The sequence below is a fragment of the Pygocentrus nattereri genome, chromosome 27, assembly GCF_015220715.1.
Source record: "Pygocentrus nattereri isolate fPygNat1 chromosome 27, fPygNat1.pri, whole genome shotgun sequence".
Lineage (NCBI taxonomy): Eukaryota > Metazoa > Chordata > Actinopteri > Characiformes > Serrasalmidae > Pygocentrus > Pygocentrus nattereri.
In genome coordinates, this window is record NC_051237.1 from 24,128,590 (window position 1) to 24,150,901 (window position 22,312).

At 42.0% G+C, this 22,312-nt stretch overlaps 1 long non-coding RNA gene across 1 annotated transcript; it reads right to left on the reverse strand.

Moving 5' to 3' along the window:
• Positions 1–11,961: 11,961 nt before the first annotated feature.
• Positions 11,962–21,521, reverse strand: LOC108438400. The gene is made up of 3 exons (XR_001858691.1): positions 21,481–21,521; positions 12,921–13,022; positions 11,962–11,987 (listed from the first exon to the last, which is right to left on the reverse strand). It is a non-coding gene; the product is annotated as an uncharacterized LOC108438400 (long non-coding RNA).
• Positions 21,522–22,312: the final 791 nt, after the last annotated feature.

A 22,312-nucleotide genomic window follows, 5' to 3' on the forward strand; every position in this document is an offset into this window, starting at 1 on the left:
GTTTTATTTCTTCAGGCCAACTGATTTCTTCCATCGGTGTAACTGTATTTATCAGCAGTGCAGCAAAACAAAAGTTCATACATAAACCTTAATATCATGTTTCCCTCCACCATCCAGGTCAAATCGTCTGTAGGTGAAGTCCGTGTAGAGTTTCAAGTCTTCAGGAATCTTACACCTCACCTGTATTTAACGAAAAAATGAGCTCCTAAAATCAGGTAAGATCAGCAGCTCAAACACACCTGAGCAGAAAATACGGTTCTGCTATGGTTCCAGAACTGGGCATGTTTCACAATTTCAGTTTTCTTTCTTGCATCAATTTATTTTGTATCCTGTGTCTGTGTATAATCTCTGCTGAAAAAGGACTCATTAGAAACCATCAGGATCAAAAACTAATGGTTTTGCTTTCTAATGGGAATTGGCTTAATGGTTCCCAAGAAGGACCACTAGATTCCTATTAAATACCTTTAGATCCCATTAGGAAACCATGTACTTAGTCTCAGTCACTGGTCACCTGTTAAACCATTAGGATCCTTTACATTGTGATGTCAATCCATTAAAAAAAAAGACATTACAGAACCATCAGGAACCCAAAGAAGCACGTAACAGTTTCTGTGGGTTCTTTTCCTGCAGGGATGTCTGTGGTTTTGTGCACTAAACAGGTATGTTAATATTTTTATGTGATCATTTCAGATCATTCGGTTCATTACTTCGAATTCCTGATTATGCTACCGTACCTTTAAGATCTAAAGAGATTCTAAAAATAAAATGTATTAAACTACACTACAAGTTTAAGACATTTTAATACAAGTGATATCTGATGCACCTCCAAAACTTCTAGCCCTGTTTACTGGTTTTCCAGAGATCTGAATGTGGAGGTCACTGTGGTCACTGTTCCTACTGAAACGCTAGGGGTCAGGTGAACAGTCTTTGACCTGATAATGAACTTTTTTAAAGGCACTTGGATCTTCTGTTCTTGATGATCTTGATTCAAAAACAAGGGCAGCTGGACCTGCTCAGCATTTTTATACCTGCCCTTGTTACGTTTCTCCTCACCTTTATTAGGTTTCATTCTGGAATTTGTCACCATTTGTGTACAGAAGCTTTATAGGGAGGAGAACCGATAGAACCGATCTTCTCTCCTAACAACATCATGGAGCTCATGTTCAGTAGGTCCAGGCATGAGTTTGCTCCAGTCTTCATCACTGGACACATGGTGGACAGAGTGACCACTTTTCCCCCTTGAAATTCTGTAATTTTATATGAAATACACTCGTATTTTCACATAGACTCAATTGTGTGGAAAGTACAGATGGTGAATTTTCAATCTAAACCACATTAGCATTCAGAAGTAAAAGAGGAGATATTTTATTATGATTTTAATTTTAGTTACAGTTATTGTTTTGTGTTCAGTCTTGTTCTGCATAATTAAACATATAATCTTAAAATAAATTTTTAAAAATCCATCACTTTTCCTCTACTTCACAGTGTTATGACAGAGCTGCTCTGCTGCCAGTTATATTGTTCATATTTAGTGTTCTTATTATACGACTGTGTTTATGTGAGTTAATTAATAACTGATCTAATCTACTTTCCTGGAAAAGGTCTTTGTTCTGTCCACCCTGATTTGGAAACAGGTCAAAGTTTCTCAGAGTTTATTTATTTATTTATTTATTTATTTATTCAGAATGTGTCTTTAAAGACATGAAACTATGCGATAAAAATCCTTTAAAGGGCTTGTGCGTTGTAATGTGGAGCTACAGTTTCATTTTACTGCACTTTATCTTTACAAATAAACATCCACCGTGATCAACATGTACGTCTATAATTTCTTGTTGTATGTGTGTTTTATTTGCCCCAAACAAGACATCAGAAATCTTTATCTATATGATCTAGAGCTTTAAGTTTTGGAAGTTTTGTACAACCCCAATTCCAATGAAGTTGGGACATTGTGTAAAACATAAATAAAAACAGAATACGATGATTTGCAAATCCTTTTCAACCTATATTGAATACACTACAAAGACAAGATATTTAATGTTCAAACGGATAAACTTTGTTGTTTTTTGCAAATATTCACTTATTTTGAATTTGATGCCTGCAACATGTTCCAAAGAAGTTGGGACAGGGGCAACAAAAGACTGGTAAAGTTGAGGAATGCTCAAAAAACACCCGTTGGAACATTCCACAGGTTAATGGGAAACAGGTGAGTGTCATGACTGTGTATAAAGGGAGCATGCCTGAAAGGCTCAGTCGTTCACAAGCACGGATGAGGCGAGGTTCACCATTTTGTGAACAACTTAATGAGCAAATAGTCCAACAGTTTAAGAACAACGTTTCTCAACGTGCAACTGCAAGGAATTTAGGGATTTCATCATCTACAGTCCAAAATATCATCTAAAGATTCAGAGAATCTGGAGAAATCTCTGCAATTAAGCAGCAAGGCAGAAAACTAACATTGAATTTCCGTGACCTTCGATCCCTCAGATGGCACTGCATTAAAAACCGACATCATTCTAATGGATATTCCCACATGGGCTCAGGAATACTTCAGAAAACCATTGTCAGTGAACACAGTTCGTCGATCCATCTACAAGTGCAAGTTAAAACTCTGCCATGCAAAGCGAAAGCCACATATCAACAACACCCAGAAACGCCACCAGCTTCTTTGGGCCCGAGCTCATCTGAGATGGACTGACGTAAAGTCACATCTGTGAAGGCACCATTAATGCTGAAAGGCACATACGGGTTTTGGAGCAACATCTGCTGCCATCCAAGCAACGTCTTTTTCAGGAACGTCCTGCTTATTTCAGCCAATACAGACAATACGCTGTCACAACAGTGTGGCTTCGTAGTAAAAGAGTGCGGGTACTAGACTGGCCTGCCTGCAGTCCAGACCTGTCTCCCATTGACATGTGTGGTGCATTATGAAGCGCAAAAGACAACAACGGAGACCCCGGACTGTTGAGCAACTGAAGTTGTATATCAAGCAAGAATGGGAAAAAATTCCACCTACAAAGCTTCAACAATTAGTGTCCTCAGTTCCCAAACACTTATTGAGTGTTGTTAAAAGGAAAGGTGATGTAACACAGTGGTAAACACGCCCCTGTCCCAACTTCTTTAGAACGTGTTGCAGGCATCAAATTCAAAATGAGTGAATATTTGCAAAAAACAATAAAGTTTATCTGTTTGAACATTAAATATCTTGTCGTAGTGTATTCAATTGAATATAGTTTGAAAAGTATTTGCAAAAAATATTCTGTTTTTATTTATGTTTTAGACAACGTCCCAACTTCATTGGAATTGGGGTTGTAATTCTGGCCCCAGGCTGGTCCCCTCTTTGCTCCCCCTTAAACCAGCACAGGTTAGATATATTTATAAAACTGTGTAGAGCTCTGGGGCGGCATGGTGGTATGGTGGGTAGTGCTGTCGCCTCACAAGGAGGAGGCCTGGGTTTGATACCGGGGCCGGTCTCTGTGTGGAGTTTGCATGTTGTCCCTGTGTCTGCGTGGGTTTCCTCCCACAGTCCAATACTGGACATACTGTGTATATGTGATTGTGTATGTCTGTCTGCCCTGCAATGGACTGGCAACCTGTCCAGGGTGCATCCTGCCTTCCACCTGTTGACCACTGGGATAGGCTCCAGCACCCCCCCACAACCCTGAGGGAGAAGTGGCTTAGAAAATGGATGGATGTAGAGCTCTGTATAAAGGGCATATAGACTTAACTGATAGGATTTAGACCTATCTATAGAACTATTCAGATTATCTTACATGATGATGTTTTTAGAGAACAATCCCAGAAGAACATTCTGAGCACAAAACACAGCTTCCCACTGAAAACATTAACAGAATATATCAATCCATCCATCCATCCATCCATCCATTTTCTAAGCCGCTTCTCCGTCAGGGTCGCGGGGGCTGGGGGGTGCTGGAGCCTATCCCAGCAGTCTTCAGGCGAAAGGCAGGATACACCCTGGACAGGTTGCCAGTCCATCGCAGGGCAGACAGACAGACACCAGAATATATCAATAATTTTCTCAAAATTAAAAAAAATCTAATACATCCGCTTTTCACAGCTAAATGACTAAAATATTGTTTGGCTTTGCTTGATGTGTTTTCATGTCAAAAGAAGTCACATTTCACATTTCTGATCTCATTACTTTAAGAAAAGAATCATTTTAAAGCTATAGTTAGTCACTGTTGTCACGATTGTCCTCTCCCAGTCCTGTCCATGTGCTTTGTGTTTTGAACTTTCACATGCGTTTGTGTTTTTCCATCCAAGTCCTGCCCCCTTGCTTTCTGACTCCGCCCCTGATTGTTGCCACCTGTGTTTCAACCTGTGTCCTGTTATCCCTTGTTAGCCCTCGTGTATATAAGCCCCGTGTTTTCCTTGGTCTGTGTTGGTCTTTGTTTGATTGTATGCACAGATTGTTTGTATGTATGCTTGTTTGATATGCTGTCTCCTCTGTTGTATGTTCTTGGAGTTACGTCTGTCCATCGATTGCTACGTATTGGCCATTTGACCTTGGACTGTTCAACTACGACCCTGGATTTGCCCAAAATAAAACTCGCTTTACTCAGCACATCCGTCCACCTCCTCGCTCCCAGGCATCACCACTGTTTGCCTCTGTAGGGAGAATCATTAATGTGACTAACTGCAAAGACACTTTCGAAGTACTTAACTTAAATAGACTGAGATTATTTTTCTGATGATTTTCTCCTCTCTGATCGAAAATAATAAGAATAATCCCGGGTTATTATTTAGCTCAATCTCTAAAATAAATAAGAATCAAGCAACTAATGAACTCCAGATGCCATCAGCCCACAGCTGCAATGATTTCACAATTTTTTTAGTAATAAAATCAAAACAATTCAAAATCTTCTATTTGCATACTAGATCCAATTCCTACAGGTTTACTGACAGAAATTTTGCCATCAACACCCAAGCCTCTTCTATCAAAAATAAACTCCTCTCTTAACCTTGGCTATTTTCCAACAACTCTTGAACTAGTAGTACTTAGACCTCTGATTAGAAGCATAACCTTGATTCCTGTGAGCTGTCAAATTATAGACCTATATCAATTCTTCCCTTTTATATCAAAGATTTTGGAAAACGCTGTGGCAATAATTCAGTCTGTATTTAGGCCTCATCATAGTACAGAGGAAGCACTAGTGACATTGTGAACAATTTCTTATTATTGTCTTACCAAGGAAATGTATTGTTGCTGGTCCAGCTTGCTCTGCAGCATTTGATATGACAGACCACCCTGTATTACAAGATAGACTAGAAAGCCTTGTAGGGGTAACAGGAAGAGCTCTTTCTTGGTTCAGGTCCTACCTCACTGATCGCTATCATTTTATTAATGTAAAGGGTGAATCGTCTGTCCTTGTAAAAGTAAAGTATGGTGTTCCACAAGGCTCTGTTTTAGGGCCTTTATTATTCACAATTTATATGTTACCATTGGGCACCATTATCTGGAAACACAGCATAAATTTCCACTACTATGCTGATAACACTCACTTATACAGTGGGGGAAAAATGTATTTAGTCAGTCACCAATTGTGCAAGTTCTCCCACTTAAAAAGATGAAAGAGGCCTGTAATTGACATCATGGGTAGACCTCAACTATGAGAGATGAAATGAGGAAGAAAAAAACTGAAGTTTAAGCCATTTTAATATCACAAATGTTCTGCTCCTCCTGAGAGGCCTGACGCTCTTCACTCCACTCTGAAGACATGAAGCTTCACTGCCGGAGTTTCATCTGCAGAACGATGGAGAATGTGAATGGTAAGATCTGAGCAGGTTTTATTTCTCTAACTGCAGCTCCTCTATTTATACTGTCAGGATCACCGCTTTAAGCTCTGACAGGCAGACATGTTACAAACATTTCTGCAGCTGTACATGTTTTCTTTTCCACGGAGTGATGAAGCTTAGCTTATATAGAGGGAACAAATTAAATGAGAAACTAACATCAAAGTGAGTGACATTGTATTACTACTGAACAGTGTATGCTCAGTCTTTAACTAATGTAATGTTGTTAATAATCCACTTCACATCATCCAAAAATTTGGTAATAATTGAATTATCTCACTGCTGTTGGAAGAAAGCCTCATATCTCCAGAATGGTAACTTTACAGGAGAAGGAAAAAACCTAGTTTACTTTTAATGGAAGTCAATGGAACCAGAATTTTTTTCCAGGTCATTTTGGGCCGTTTCTTTCAGTTCAATCTACATGAAATGTACACAATGTAAGGAACAACAGGCATTTTCAAATCATGCCAAAAACTGAAAAATGGAGATACGAGGTTTTCTTCTGACAGCAGCGATATGTTGATCATCTATAGGGGACCATCCAAATAAAGCGTGAAGAGTGTTAGTGAGGTGTTGGACCATGAGATGCCAGAGCAGTTGCTAACTTCCAGCCCTGTTTACTGGTTTTCTACAGATCTGAATGTGGAGGTCATTGTAGTCACTGTTCCTGCTGAAATGCTAGGGGTCAGGTGACCAGTCTTTGACCTGATAATGAACTCTTTTAAAGGCACTTGGATCTTCTGCTCTTGATGATCCATCCATCCATCCATCCATCCATCCATCCATTATCTTCCGCTTCTCGGGGTTCGGGTTGCGGGGGCAGCATCTTAAGCAATGAGGCCCAGACCTCCCTTTCCCCAGCCACTTCCACTAGCTCTCCGAGGGGATTCCCAAGCGCTCCCAGGCCAGCTGGGCAATATAGTCACGCCAGCGTGTCCTGGGTCCTCCCTGGGGTCTCCTCCCTGGTGGACTTGCCTGTTACACCTCACAAGGGAGGCGTCCAGGAGGCATCCTAACCAGATGCTCGAACCACTTCAACTGGCTCCTCTCGACGTAAAGAAGCAGTGGCTCTACTCCGAGTCCCTCCCGGATGACCGAACTTCTCACCCTATCTCTAAGGGAGAGGCCAGACACCCCGCGGAGGAAACTCATTTCGGCCGCTTGTATTCGCGATCTTATTCTTTCGGTCATTACCCAAAGCTCATGACCATAGGTGATTGTGGAAACGTAGATCGACCGGTGAATCGAAAGCTTTGCCTTGTGGCTCAGCTCTTTCTTTACCACAACAGACCGGTAAAGAGCCCGCATCACTGCTGACCCAGCACCAATCCGCCTGTCAATCTCCCGCTCCCTTGTACCATCACTCATGAACAAGACCCGAGATACTTAAACTCCTCCACTTGAGGCAAGAGCTTATCCCCAACCCAGAGAGGGCTCTCCACCCTTTTCCACCTGAGAACCATGGTCTCGGATTTAGAGGTACTGATTCTCATCCCGGCCGCTTCACACTCGAATGCAAACCGATCCAGCGAAAGCTGAAGTTCACTGATGTCCCCAATAGGACCACATCATCTGCAAACAGCAAAGATGTGACCCTGAGGTCACCAAACACACTGAGACACCCTCCGTCCCCTGACTGCGCCTAGAAATTCTATCCATAAAAATTATGAATAGAATCGGTGACAAAGGGCAGCCCTGATGGAGTCCAACTCTCACTGGGAATGAGTCTGACTTACTGCTGGCCATGCGAACCAAGCTCCTGCTTTGCTTGTACAGGGCCTGAATGGCTTGTAGCAAAGAGCCATGTACCCCATACTCCCGAAGCACCTCCCACAGAATACCCCGGGAAACACAGTCAAATGCCTCCTCCAGATCCACAAAGCACATGTGGACTGGTTGAGCAAACTCCCATGATCCTGGAGAGGGTGAAGAGTTGGTCCAGTGTTCCACGACCTGGTAGGACTCCTTCTTCAGCTTGACGGCGTCTCTCACCTGGGGTGTCCACCACCGGGTTTGAGGATTACCAGACAGACAGACACCAACTACCTTGTGGCCACAGCTACAGTCGCATTAAGAAGCGTCATTGGAAGGAGAACCAATAGAACCGATCTTCTCCCCCAACAACATCATGGAGCTCATGTTCAGTAGGTCCAGGCATGAGTTTGCTCCAGTCTTCATCACTGGACACATGGTGGACAGAGAGACCACTTTTCCCCCTTGAAATTCTGTAATTTTATATGAAATACACTCGTATTTTCACATAGACTCAATTGTGTGGAAAGTACAGATGGTGAATTTTCAATCTAAACCACATTAGTGTTCATTTTAATTTGAGTTACAGTTATTGATTTGTGTTTAGTCTTGTTCTTCATAATTAAACATATAATCTTAAAATAAAAATGTAAAAATCCATCACTTTTCCTCTACTTCACAGTGTTATGACAGAGCTGCTCTGCTGCCAGTTATATTGTTCATATTTAGTGTTCTTATTATACGACTGTGTTTATGTGAGTTAATTAATAACTAATCTAATCTATTTTCTCTGGAAAAGGTCTTTGTTCTGTCCATCAGGATTTGGAAACAGGTCAAAGTTTCTCAGAGTTTATTTATTTCTTTATTTCCTCAGAATGTGTTTTTAAAAACATGAAAGACAGTCCTTTAAAGGGCTTGTGTGTTGTAATGTGGAGCTACTGTTTCTTTTTACTGCACTTTATCTTTACAAATAAACATCCACCGCGATCAACATGTACCTCTATAATTTTTGTTTTATTCACCCCAAAGAAGACATCAGAAATCTTCATCTATATGATCTAGAGCTTTACGTTTTGGAAGTGTTGTAATTCAGGCCCAATTCTGGTCTTCTCTTTGCTCCCCCTTAAACCAGCACAGGTTAGATATATTTATAAAACTGAGTAGAGCTCTGGGCCGGGAAGTGGGTAGTGCTGTCGCCTCCCAGGGAGAAGGGCCTGGGTTCGATTCCCTGGCCGGGTGACTGGGGCCAGGTGACCGGGTCCTCTCTGTGTGGAGTTTGCATGTTGTCTGCGTGGGTTTCTTCCAGGTTCTCTGGTTTCCTCCCACAGTCCAAAGACATCCATCCAGTCGATAGACTGGCGACCTGTCCAAGGTATATCCTGCCTTCCGCCCAATGACCGCTGGGATAGGCTCCAGCACCCCCCCTGAGGGAGAAGTGGCTTAGAAAATTGATGGATGGATGTAGAGCTCTGTATAAATGGCATATAGACTTAAATGATAGGCTTTAGACCTATCTATAGAACTGTTCAGATTCTTCTTACATGATGACGTTTTTAGAGAACAATCCCAGAAGAACCATCTGAGCACAAAACACAGCTTCCCAGTGAAAACATTTATAGAACATATCGATAATTTTCTCAAAATTGAATACATCCACTTTTCACAGCTAAATGACTAAAATATTGTTTGGCTTTGCTTGATGTGTTTTCATGTCAAAAGAAGTCACATTTCACATTTCGGATCTCATTACTTTAAGAAAAGAACCATTTTAAAGCTATAGTTAGTCACTGTTGTCACGATTGTCCTCTCCCAGTCCTGTCCATGTGCTTTGTGTTTAGAACTTTCACATGCGTTTGTGGTTTTCCATCCAAGTCCTGCCCACTTGTTTTCTGACTCCGCCCCTGTTGCCACCTGTGTTTCAACCCGTGTCCTGTTATCCCTTGTTAGCCCTCGTGTATATAAGCCCTGTGTTTTCTGTGGTCTGTGTTGGTCTTTGTTTGATTGTATGCATGCTTGTTTGACATGCTGTCTCCTCTGTTGTATGTTCTTCGAGTTACGTCTGCCCATCGATCGCTATGTATTGGCCATTTGACCTTGGGCTGTTCTGACTATGACCCTGGATTTGCCCAAAATAAAACTCTCTTTACTCAGCACATGTGTCCACCTCCTCGCTCCCAGGCATCACAACTACTATACCTTGTAAACTATTTAATCATAGACATGCTTCACCTGCCTCACAATAAATTGGGCTTTTCTTAAATTCATATCAGATGATTATTATAGGTTTCTAACAGTCCTTGATTTTCATGGCTGTAACTCTCATATTCACTGCCTACATATTCACAAACATTCACAACCCCCCTCCCCTTGTTTTGAGTGAATCAACCGTGCAGTCTGCGTGATGCACTGTGAGCCCGTGAAGTGTGATAGCCGAGTCCGATATGCTGCTTTGAAGCCAGGTTTCAGTAAAAACAAAAACACAGCCGTTCCTGGTTTGGCAATCTGACGTGAGTCTGAGTCTCAGTTCGTCCAGCTTGTTTTCCAGTGACCGGACATTTGCTAGAAGTAGGCTGGGGAGTGGAATCCGAGTTAGCTTAGCTAGCCTAGCCCGGATGCCCCCGCGTTTGCCTCTCTTGTGTTTACGTTTGCATGCCCGTTCATGACGGCTTCCGGTTGGAAGCAAAGCAGCATTTGGGTCAGGGGCTCTGGAGCAAACAATAGGCAGCATGGGGTCGAGAGACAGCAGGCTGAATGTTATGCCTGTACACCATTTTCCAATGTCCAGTAATTTTTGCCAATCATACACAATGTTAGACTTGCACATTGTCGACAAACAGTAGGTGAAATGTACAATGTACTAAAACGAAAAAAACAAAAAACTGCAGATTAGCAGAAAGCTAGTCCAGCTGCTGCCATCGCTAGCACTGCCGGAAGTAATATGTAATAACTATCTGTAGTTATTAGATATAAAGCATGGATTATCTATTTTTTAGTAGCCTATTCACCACCAACCAAAGATATTTCTCTACATGATCTAGGACTTTACATTTTGGAAGGATCATATCTCTGGCCCCACCCTAGTCTCTTCTTTACTAAACCAGCACAGATAGAAATATAGTTTAATGTATAAAACTCTATGTAGAGCCCTGGACATTTAGACCCAACTGAAAGAAATTGCCCCTTTTATACAGATCGAGCTGGCTGAGCTGCACATCCATGCAGAGCTGGTCCACCCAGGCGACACTTTCCAGCTCCTTCTCTATGGCAAAAGACCCTTCCCCAGGGCAGAAGGACAGAAGAGATGACAGAAATGATCCACAGGCTGGCCATACCAGCTGCTAAATGGCCAGTGGCATTTCTTGGAAATGGAGAAAGCCAGGACATCTGGCTAAGACTGACGAACACTGCCCAGGCAGTCCAGGGTGGAGCAACATGCAAAAGAACAGGGTTGAAACCAGACCAAATCAGAACCCAAAACAGTTTGTCTGGGTACAAAATGTTCTCCGAAAATTTTCTCCATTATCTTCATTAGCAAAAGGCCTTGCATGTTTTAAAGGTCTCAGGAACCTGTAACCGGCAGAGGAGGAGCTACAGGGCAGGAAGGACTAATTAAGGCTGATCAGTGATAACTGTGGATACCTGGTTAAGGGGCGCCCACACACTAATATCTGCTTAGTCTTGAGTTTGTGCTGCCACAAGCACGTTAGTCTCACTTGGTCTTTAATCGGTAAAAATCTTCTAGTCTTGAGTTCTGAGTGTTTCTCTCTCTTGAAGGACTATTCAGTGTCAGAATAAAAAAAATGCTTTACTGTAGTCTCCGCCTTGGGGGTGGGGTGGTTTGGTTACCTTTTATGGAAAATCTTCTTCTTTCGGCTACTCCCTTTAGGGGTCGCCACAGCGGATCATCTGCCTCCATCTTGCCCTATAAATTGCCTCCTCTACTTTCACACCAAGGTTACCTTTTATGGAAAATAAAAGTCAAAAATATCAAATCAAATTTATTTGTATAGCGCTTTTTATAACTGATGTTGTCATAAAGCAGCTTCACAGAATTCCAGTAAAGACAATGTTTTAACATGAATGTAAAACCCTGAGGTAAGCAAGCCAGGGGGCACCAGTGGCAAGGAGAAACTCCCACAGAGCTGAGGAAGAAAACTTGGGAGGAACCAAGGCTCACAAGAGGGGACCCATCCTCCTCTGGTCAAGCTACCTACAGAGTTATTATACTACTAATATTAATAGCAGTAGTAGTAGTAGAAGTAGTAATCGCTAAGAGTCAATGAAAACTTCAATGTAGGGTGGGCAGCTAGTCCAAAGCAGGTGGCAGTAGCTGGGGCGTTGGCAGCTGGTCTGAAATGGGTAGCAGGAGGGCTCCACAGTCAGTCGTCATTCAGTGTCCGGCCGGACATGTGGGCGGTCGTATACTTGGGAAAAAAAGGCAGGGAGAGGGAATTAGTTTTATTCTGTCTGTTTGTACATGGTATGTGAACAGGGTATGTGAACATTTCCAGAGTGTGGCTAATGACTCCAGCAGATCTGACTGTGACAGCTTAACTGAAAGGAGAGAACTAAATAGAAGACTTTGTGTTGGTTCAGGGACCTCTAGAGTATCCTTGCTAAACTTTTCAGTTGGTGTTACCACCATTCTCTCTGGTGACATGCTGCTTAACATGTTAGTTCACCAAAATCACAAAAATCACAAAAAAATCACAAAACAATCCAGCCGACAGCATCCTGTAGGCAGCGCCCTGTGACCACTGATGAAGGACTAGAGGATGACCAACACAAACTGTGCAGCAGATGAGCTATCATCTCTGGCTTTACAGCTACAAGGTGGACCAACAAGGTAGGAGTGTCTAACAGAGTGGACAGTGAGTGGACACAGTGTTTAAAAACTCCACAACACACACTAACACACCACCACCACGTCAGTGTTACTGCAATGCTGAGAATGACCCACTACCCAAATAGTACCTGCTCTGTGAGGGTCCATGGGGGTCCTGACCACTGAAGAACAGGGTAACAAAGTATCGGAGAAACAGATAGACTACAGTCTGTAACTGTAGAACTACAAAGTACAGCTATACAGTAAGTGGAGCTGATAAAATGAAGTGTAGTGAGCACAGAAACAAGGGGGGGGAGCAGAATGTTATGGCTGACCACTACTAGTATATTGACCTGCTAACATTAAAGAACAATACAAATGAAGCTAAAAAAATAACTTTACATACGTTCATGCCCACATACTCCACCCACATTATCTAGTTCTGTGAATGAGTCAGTGATCCTGACAATATAAATAGAGGAGCTGCAGGAAGAGAAATGAAAACCTGCTCAGATCTTTGTTCACATTTTACATTGTTCAGCGGAAGAAACTTCCAGCAGTGAAGCATCATGTCCTCAGAGAAGGTTGGAGAGTGGAGTGAAGAGCGTCCTGCAACTCAGGAGGAGCAGAACATCTGTGAAAAGATGAATAACTTATAGGCTTATATTCTCATATTTGTATCTGGATTCACTTCAGTGGTTAAAATGATCTTGTAAAATGATGGTTAAAAAGTCTGGCAGTAAAGTTTCCAACAGAAACTCTTAAATAACGATTATTAGTGTAAAGGTTATTACAGTGGAGAACAATAATGTTCAAATTTCATTCAGTTTTTCTGTCCAGTGTTTAAGTCATGATCAGCTTCCTCACTGTAGTTCAGACTCACTATTTCAGATTCCTCACTAGCTTTGATTAAATGTATCTGAACATGTTCACTGTTTACATTCTGTCACTTACAGGTGAAGCCTGAAGATTTGAAGTCTAAAATGTACAAAGCCTTTGCCTACAAGAGATTAGACCTGTATGGAGGAGGACAATACGACATCAAGGTGTGACACCAGACCAGATCTTCATATTTAAACTTACGTCCACTGAGATGAGACTGAGTCCAAATGATGTAGAGACTGAGACAAGACAGAATCTAAATGATGGCGAGACTGAGACGAGACCTAGTCCAAATGAAGTAGAGACTGAGACCTAATCCAAATAATGGAGACACTGAGACAAGACCAAGTCCAAATGATGGAGAGACTGAGACAAGACTGAGATCAAATATTGTAGAGACTGAGATGAGACCTAGTACAAATGATGTAGAGACTGAAATGAGACAGAGTCCAAACGATGGAGAGCCTGAGACTAGACCAAGTCCAAATGATGTAGAGACTGTTAAATATTATTTTACTTTATTTTGCTTTATTTGCTTTTTTTAATTTAAACCTCTGTTTTCACTTGCCATTTGGGTTAATCTCATTTGCATTCTGTACCTTTTTGTCTTGGGTGATGTGTGGGGGCTGTGGAGAGCAGTCCATTGTCATGTAATGACCCCCAATAGTTAGCCAATCTTGACATCTAGTTATCTATACCTCCAAATCTAGCCACAAGGGAGACTGTAAATTCCTGGGTGGACCTCAACACCTCTATTTTAATTACAAAGGTAGAGGCAGCCAGCCATCAAGTGGGGAGAGGGGGCTTTTGGGGTTGTTGAGTCAAAGAGACAACTTGTGGGTGTGCTTTTACCGGAGTGACTATAAGAGTGATGAATGCCTTAGCTAGACAGACTCGCTTGGTGGGAAGAAGCGCGTGCATTAAACTTCTTTTTCCTCATGTCTCCACTCCTGTTTTTCTTCAAGAAATAAAAGTAAACAAGACTGAGACGAGACCTAGTCCAAATGATGTAGACACTGGGAAAAAAAACTAGTCCGAATAATGTCGAGACTGAGATGAGACAGAGTCCAAAGGATGTAGAGACTGAGATGAGACTGAGATCAAATGATATAGAGACTGAGATGAGATTGAATGACTTAGAGGCTGAGACAAGACCTAGTCTAAATGATGTTGAGACTGAGATGACACAGAGTCCAATGCATGTAAAGACTGAGATTAGACCAAGTCCAAATGAAGTAGAGACTGACATGAGACACAGTCGAAATGACGTGGAAACTGAGATGAGACAAAGTCCAAATGACATAGAGACTGAGAGGAGACAGATTCCAAATGATGTAGAGACTGAGATGAGACTGAGTCCAAATGATGTAGGGACTGAGACCAAGTCCAAATGATGTCGAGACTGAAATGAGACTGAGATCAAATGATGCAGATACAGAGAAGACCTCGAATCCAAACGATGTACAGACGTAGACGAGACTAAGATCAAATGAGGTACAGACTGAGACGAGACATAGTCCAAATGATGGAGAGACTGAGACAAGATTGAGATAAAATGATGTAGAGATTGAGATTGAGTTTGAATGACAGAGAGGCTGAGACAAGACAGATCCCAAAAGATGTAGAGACTGAGATGAATGATATAGTCCAAATGATATAGGGACTGATACAAGACCTAGTCTAAATGATGGAGAGACTGAGACAAGACTGAGATCAAATAATGGAGAGACTGAGACAGGCCCGAGTCCAAATGATGGAGAGACTGAGACAAGACTGAGATCAAATGATGGAGAGACTGAGACGAGACCTAGTCCAAATGATGGAGAGACTGAGATGAGACCTAGTCCAAATAATGGAGAGACTGAGACAAGACCAAGTCAAAATGATGGAGAGACTGAGACAAGATTGAGATAAAATGATGTAGAGACGGAGACGAGACTGATCCTAAATGATGTAGAGACTGAGACAAGTCCAAGTCCAAATGATGGAGAGACTGAGATGGGACCTAGTTCATATGATAGACAGACTGGGATGAGACCTAGTCCAAATAATGCAGAGACTGAGACGAGACCAAGTCCAAATGATGGAGAGACTGAGACAAGATTGAGATCAAATAATGGAGAGACTGAGATGAGACCTAGTGCAAATGATGGAGAGACTGAAATGAGACATCATCCAAATGATGGATAGACTGAGATGAGACTGAGTCCAAATAATGGAGAGACTGAGACGAGCCTGAGACAAGACTGAGATCAAATGATGTAGAGATGGAGACGAGACCAAGTCCAAATGATGGAGAGACTGAGACAAGACTGAGATCAAATAATGGAGAGACTGAGACGAGACTGAGTCCAAATGATGGAGAGACTGAGACAAGACTGAGATCAAATGATGGAGAGACTAAGACGAGACCTAGTCCAAATGATGGTGAGACTGAGATGAGACCGAGTCCAAATGATGTAGAGACTGAGACAAGACCTAGTCCAAATGATGCATAGACTGAGATGAGACTGAGTCCAAATAATGGAGAGACTGAGACGAGACTGAGATCAAATGATGTTGAGATGGAGACGAGACAGATTTCAAATGACATAGAGGCTGAGACTAGACCTAGTCTGAATAATGTAGAGACTGAGATGAGACCTAGTCCGAATGATGTCCGAACAAGGCTCTCTTCATTGAGGTGATGTTCCCACGTTTTAGCTAGCACAACTGAAATAGCCTCTCTTAGCAACACAATCAATGAGACCCTGTTTTCCGACAGGTAAACTAACAAGCGTTACAATGCTAATGTTAATTAGCTGAAGAATGAAGTGGAAGAAAACACTTTTACCATTTGGGAGTAGCGTTAGGCCTGGTTTACACATGCTGCCTCTGCATGGCGAGTGGTGCAGCAGTGCGAGCGCTACAGCTCGAACAAGCTGGCCTTTCATGCATACAGCATTTTAGCTGCGGAGCGGCGCAGCGAGACAGTTATTGTCACTACTGCAGATGATCCACAGGACAAGAACTACACTTCCCAAAATCCTCTGGGAAGTCCCAATGCTGAGCTATTTCCCTCTCTGCTGTTCCCAGAGTTGGACTTTATTACCTAGACTCCTCATAGGAGTCATGGGACTTCTGATGTTGTTGATTATGTCGACTAACTGTTGCAGCCCTGTCCCAGCTAGCAGGGAACTTTCACATAATTTGGCTACAAATTGTCTTCTGTCCTGATCCTTTTTGATCTCTCAGCAGCTCAGCACACACACATATATATATATATATATATATATATGTGTGTGTGTGTGTGTGTGTATGTATATATATATATATATATATATATATATATATATATATATATATATATATATAAAAAGAAAAAATTTACAAGAATAAAAATGTATCATTCTGAAAAGAGCTTCAAATTTGTTTATATGTTTTGTGCCATACTACCTGATGTATAAATTATGTATATACACACAAACACACACACACACACACACACACACACACACACACACACACACACACACACACTATATTTCCAATAGTATTTGGTCGTTTGCCTTCACACGCATATGAACTTGAGTGACATCCCATTCTTAATCCATAGGGTTTAATATGATGTCCACCCTTTATCAGCTATAACAGCTTCAGCTCTTCTGGGAAGGCTTTCCACAAGGGTTAGGAGAGTGCTTATGGGAATTTTTGACGGTTCTTCCAGAAGCACATTTGTGAGGTCAGACACTGATGTTGGACGAGAAGGCCTGGCTCACAGTCTCCGCTCATATTCATTCCAAAGGTGTTCTATCGGGTTGAGGTCAGGACTCTGCAGGACAGTCAAGTTCTTCCACACCAAACTGGCTCATCTATGTCTTTATGGACCTGCTTGTCCACTGGTGTGCAGTCATGTTGGAACAGGAAGGGGCCGTCCCCAAACTGTTCCCACAAAGTTGGGAGCATGAAATTGTCCATAACCTCTTGGTGCTGAAGCATTAAGAGTTGCTTTCACTGGAACTAAGAGGCCGAGCCCAACTCCTGAAAAACAACCCCACACCATAATCCCCCCTCCACCAAACTTTACGCTCGGCACAATGCAGTCAGAGAAGTACAGTTCTACTGGCAACCAGCAAAACCAGACTCGTCCATTGGATTGCCAGACGGAGATGATTGGATTGATGCATGATTTGTCACACCAGAGAACTCCTCTAGAATCAGAAACAGAGACTACTCTAGAGTCCAGTGGTGGCGCTTTACACCACTGCATTCCATACTTTGCATTGCGCTTGGTGACGTAAGGATTGGATGTGGCTGCTCGGCCATGGAAACCCTTTCCATGAAGCTCTCTATGCTGTTCTTGAGCTGATCTGAAGGCCAAATGAAGTTTGGAGGTCTGTAGTGACTGACTCTGCAGAAAGTTGGTGACCTCACTATGCCCCTCAGCATCCGCTGACCCCACTCCGTCATTTTACGTGGCTGACCACTTCGTGGCTGAGTTGCTGTCGTTCCCAATCTCTTCCACTTTGTTGTAATCCAACTCACATTTGACTGTGGAATATTTAGGGGTGAGGAAATTTCCTGACTGGACTTGTTGCACAGGTGGAGTCCAATCACGGTACCACGCTGGAATTGACTGAGCTCCTGAGAGTGACCCATTCTTTCACTAATGTTTATAGAAGCAGTCTGCAGGCCTAGGGGCTCGGCTTTATACACCTGTAGCCATGGAAGTGATTGGAACACATAAATACAATGATTTGGAACGGGGAGTGAATACTTTTTGAAAATATAGTGTATTTAAAAGGTATAGGCAAATTGCTATGGAGCCTCTAAGGGGCCATGGTTAAAAAAAAAAAGAAAAGTTAATGATGTTCCTTCCCCTCTCAAAAAATCGCATTCCTCACAAAACACTTGCTTGTCAGACAGCAAGTAAACGTAGGACCAGAGGTGCCCAATGACGTTGCCTACATTAGAGCTCTGTTGTCACTGCGAGCGACAGAGACCACTACAGCTTAGAACTTCAGATTGAGCAGCATTCAACCTTCACTTAAATAATTAGCACTTACCAATCCGCTAACCCCCTCACCTCTCATCCTTTTTTTTTACTCTTATAGTGTTTTCTCCGTCTCTTTCTCTTTCCTTTTCTCTTACACAGATATTTCCTCAGCCCACTCAACATGGCGTATTCTCAGGACCGAGCTCTCCAGGCCCTGAGCTCAGAGTTGGCCCGGCTGGACCGGCAGATCGCCGCCCTCCTGAAGAGGCAGGACAATCTCCTTCAGCAGAAGTTGCAGCTCGAAGCCGCCCAGGAAGTTTCAATCTCTGTGGTCGTGCCAGCCTTGTCTCTTCATACACTGGGAGATGCCGTTCTCACGCCAGCCCCAGCCCCAGCCCCACCTGGTCCCTAGGAACGTCAGCGCGGCAGAGGACCTTCCAGACCTTCACCGCCGCCCCAGCCGGTCTTCACCTCCTGCAACCGATTCACCACCCTCAGTTCACCGCCTACGCCTTCACCTATACCTCGGGATCCGTCGTCCTCTCATGGAACATTGAGAGGGCCATCCACTGACTTCAAAGCAAAGGCCTCGTAAGTAGCACCAAAAATAGAAACACTACAGCTAATAATGCTAGTGTTGCTGCTAAAAATAAGTCTATTGCTAGCACTTATACTGTAAATAAGACAAGAGCTAATACAAATACTTATTCTATAAATACAAATCCTCATGTAGCACATGGCCTTGAGCTGCCACTTAGTTTCCTCCCAATTGAGACTGTGTCTGTTCAAAAATCCTTGCATCAAAAATCTCCAAAAAGTTTGCTCTAGTATCCTCATTCATATCAGACCAGTTATATCAGTTTGCAATGACCACACCTTTGCTCTAAAACTAGGACTGCTTAACATTAGATCCCTTACATCTAAAGCCATTATTGTAAATTAAATTATTAACGATCACAATTTTGATGCTCTGTGCCTCACAGAAACATGGATTAGACCCGATGAATACCTTAGTCTAAATGACGCCACTCCCACAGGCTACAGCTATGCACATAGCCCTCGTTTAAGCGGCCAGGGTGGAGGTATAGCAACCATTCATACTAAAGCTTTAGGCATGAGCCAGAAAGTAGGATATACATTTACTTAATATACTGATCAAGGAACAAATAAAAACTCATTTTTATTAATTACAATTTACAGGCTGCCTGGGCCGTATTCTCAGTTCTTACAGGAATTCTCTGAGTTTCTATCAAGCTTAATAACGTTCTCTCAAGTAAAATAATAATTGCCTGAGACATTAATCTCCACATTGACACTATGTAAGGCATTTATATCTATCATAGACTCCATAGTTTCACCCAAATTATAAAAGGGTCCACATACTACCACAACCACACTCTTGACTTAATACTGAACTCTGGTGTAGACATAGATAACTTAGCCATTCTCCCCAAGAGCACAGCCGTCTCAGAGCATTACTTAATCTCTTATGAAATCCAGTTTAGTGGTAATGTGCGATCATCACCATGTTATCGCATCAAGTGGACTATAACTTCTTCCACAGCTGGCAGCTTTATCAGAAACCTTCCTCAGTTATCAGCTTCTGTCAGCAGTCCATCTAATCCTACCTAGTTAGATATTATGACCAAGTGTTTAGAGGATACTTTTCAATCTACTCTGGGTAGCTTGACTCCATTAAAAAATAAAATAGTACTCGCCCATTGATATAATGATCATACCCGTGCATAGAAGAGCTCTTACTGCAGTACAATCAGCCTGTCTCTCCTCTCTCATAGAAAACAATAAGAACAATCTTAGACTACTATTTAGCATAATTTTTAAAATAACAGAGAATAAAACAGTCACTGAACCCCAGATGCCATCAGCCTATAGCAGCAATGATTTTATGAATTTCTTTAGTGATAAAATCGAAATAATTAGGCAGAAAATTCAGAAACACAGATAAACTCTACAAACCTGCTGCCTTATAATGCCAGTCTAAATCCTGAGAATATTACAGTCACTGCAGAGAGGCTGGAATCATTTTCCTTACTTCAAGAAAATGAACTAATAAATGAAAATTGTCTCTTCCGCAAAATCATCTACCTATATTTTAGATTTGAGTCCTACAGTTTACTCAAGGAAATTTTACCAGAAATAACCAAGCCTATTCTGCCAAAAATAAACTCCTCTCTTAGCCTTGGATACATCCCAAAAACTTTTAAACTTGTAGTAATTAGACCGCTGATTAAGAAAGCTAACCAGGATCCCTGTGATTTATCAAATTATAGACCTATCTTGAATCTCCTCTTTATATCTAAGATCTTGGAAAAAGCGGTAGCAAAACAATTAACTTCTCATTTGCATAGGAATCACCTATTTGAACATTTTCAGTCTGATTTTAGGCCATATCACAGTATAGAAACAGCACTAGTAAAAATTGTAAATGATCTTTTATTATTCTCTGAAAAATGAAATGTGTCTCTGCTAGTTCTTCTTGATCTTAGAGCAGCATTTGACTCAATAGACCATGGTATCTTATGAGATAGACTGGAAAACCTTGTAGGGATAAGAGGAAAAGGTCTTTCTTGGTTCAGGTCCTACCTCACTGATCGCTATCAGTTTGTTAATGTAAAGGGTGAATCATCTGTCCTTGCAAAAGTAAAGTATGGTGTTCCACAAGGCTCTGTTTTAGGGCCTATATTATTCACAATATATATGGTACCATTGGGCACCATTATCAGTAAACGCAGTATAAAGTTACACTACTATGCCGATGACACTCAGTTATATATATCAAGCGAACCGGATGATAAAATCAAACTTGGCAAGATTCAGGACTGTGTAAAAGACATAAAAGACTGGATGTCTAGCAACTTTCTCTTACTTAACCCGGATAAAACAGAGGTCCTGCTTCTTGGTCCAAAAGCAGCTAGAAACAAACTGTCTAACTTAACACTTAAACTTAATAGTTTCTCAGTTCAAGCTCATCTGTTAAAAATCTTGGTGTCATGATGGACCCTGATCTGTCCTTCGACGCACATATAACTAATATCACTAGAACAGCCTTCCTGCGTCTCTGCAATATCGCTAAACTAAGAAATGCATGATCTCTACAAAGCTACATTGGGGGAGAGCTTTCTCATCCAAAGCCCCCCAGCTTTGGAGTAATCTTCCTGATAATGTTCAGGACTCAGACACAGCCTTAGTCTTTAAGTCTAGGCTAAAAACTTACTTGTATAGTCGAGCCTTTGGTGATTAGTCTTCCCTGTCAGATCTAGACCTGCCGGAGTCTCTGCTGCTCTGTTATACTGTAATCTGTGGTCAGCCACTCTTGACAGAACTGACTCTGTGTTTTCTTCTTTTCTTTGCCGAGTTGAACAGCTGCCCATCCTGTGTGGCTGATGTTGTTTGCCCTTCTGCCCTGATCGGGTGCCACTGCTCACCAGCCATCAGCTTGACCACCGCTGTTGCTGCTGCTGCATAATCATAAACTAATCAAATTATCCACTGCTTTCTTTTTTTTCCCCCACTTTGTTCTATAAAACTTCACAGTAACAATGTTTGCTGACTGGTGTCGACCAGAGGAGGATGGGTTCCCCTTCTGAGTCTTGGCTCTTCTCAAGGTTTCTTCCTCTTTTAGGGAGTTTTTCCTTGCCACCATTGCTGCTGGCTTGCTCATGGAGGCTCAGACCCAGATTTTTCTTTTCTTTCTTTCTGTAGTATTGATTGTTCTGTAAAGCTGCTTTGTGACAACACCTGTTGTAAAAAGCGCTACATAAATAAATCTTGCTTGCTTGCTTGTTTTTAGCATTGCTATGGTAAGATAATCATTAATAGTCCCACAACAGGGGAATTCTCAGTGTTCCAGCAGCAAAGGGAAAGCTGTTTTCCAGCTTCGCCAGTCTGAGCTGAGTTTTTATTCAGCAGGTGTTCTCTGCAGTGTCTGTAAATGTAACTTGTTTGAGTCACTAACAGCAGAATCATGTTTCATTCTGTACTCACACATATAGACTGACATCTTATACATCTTTTATCTGTATCCTGTACAATCTGGAAGATTCTAT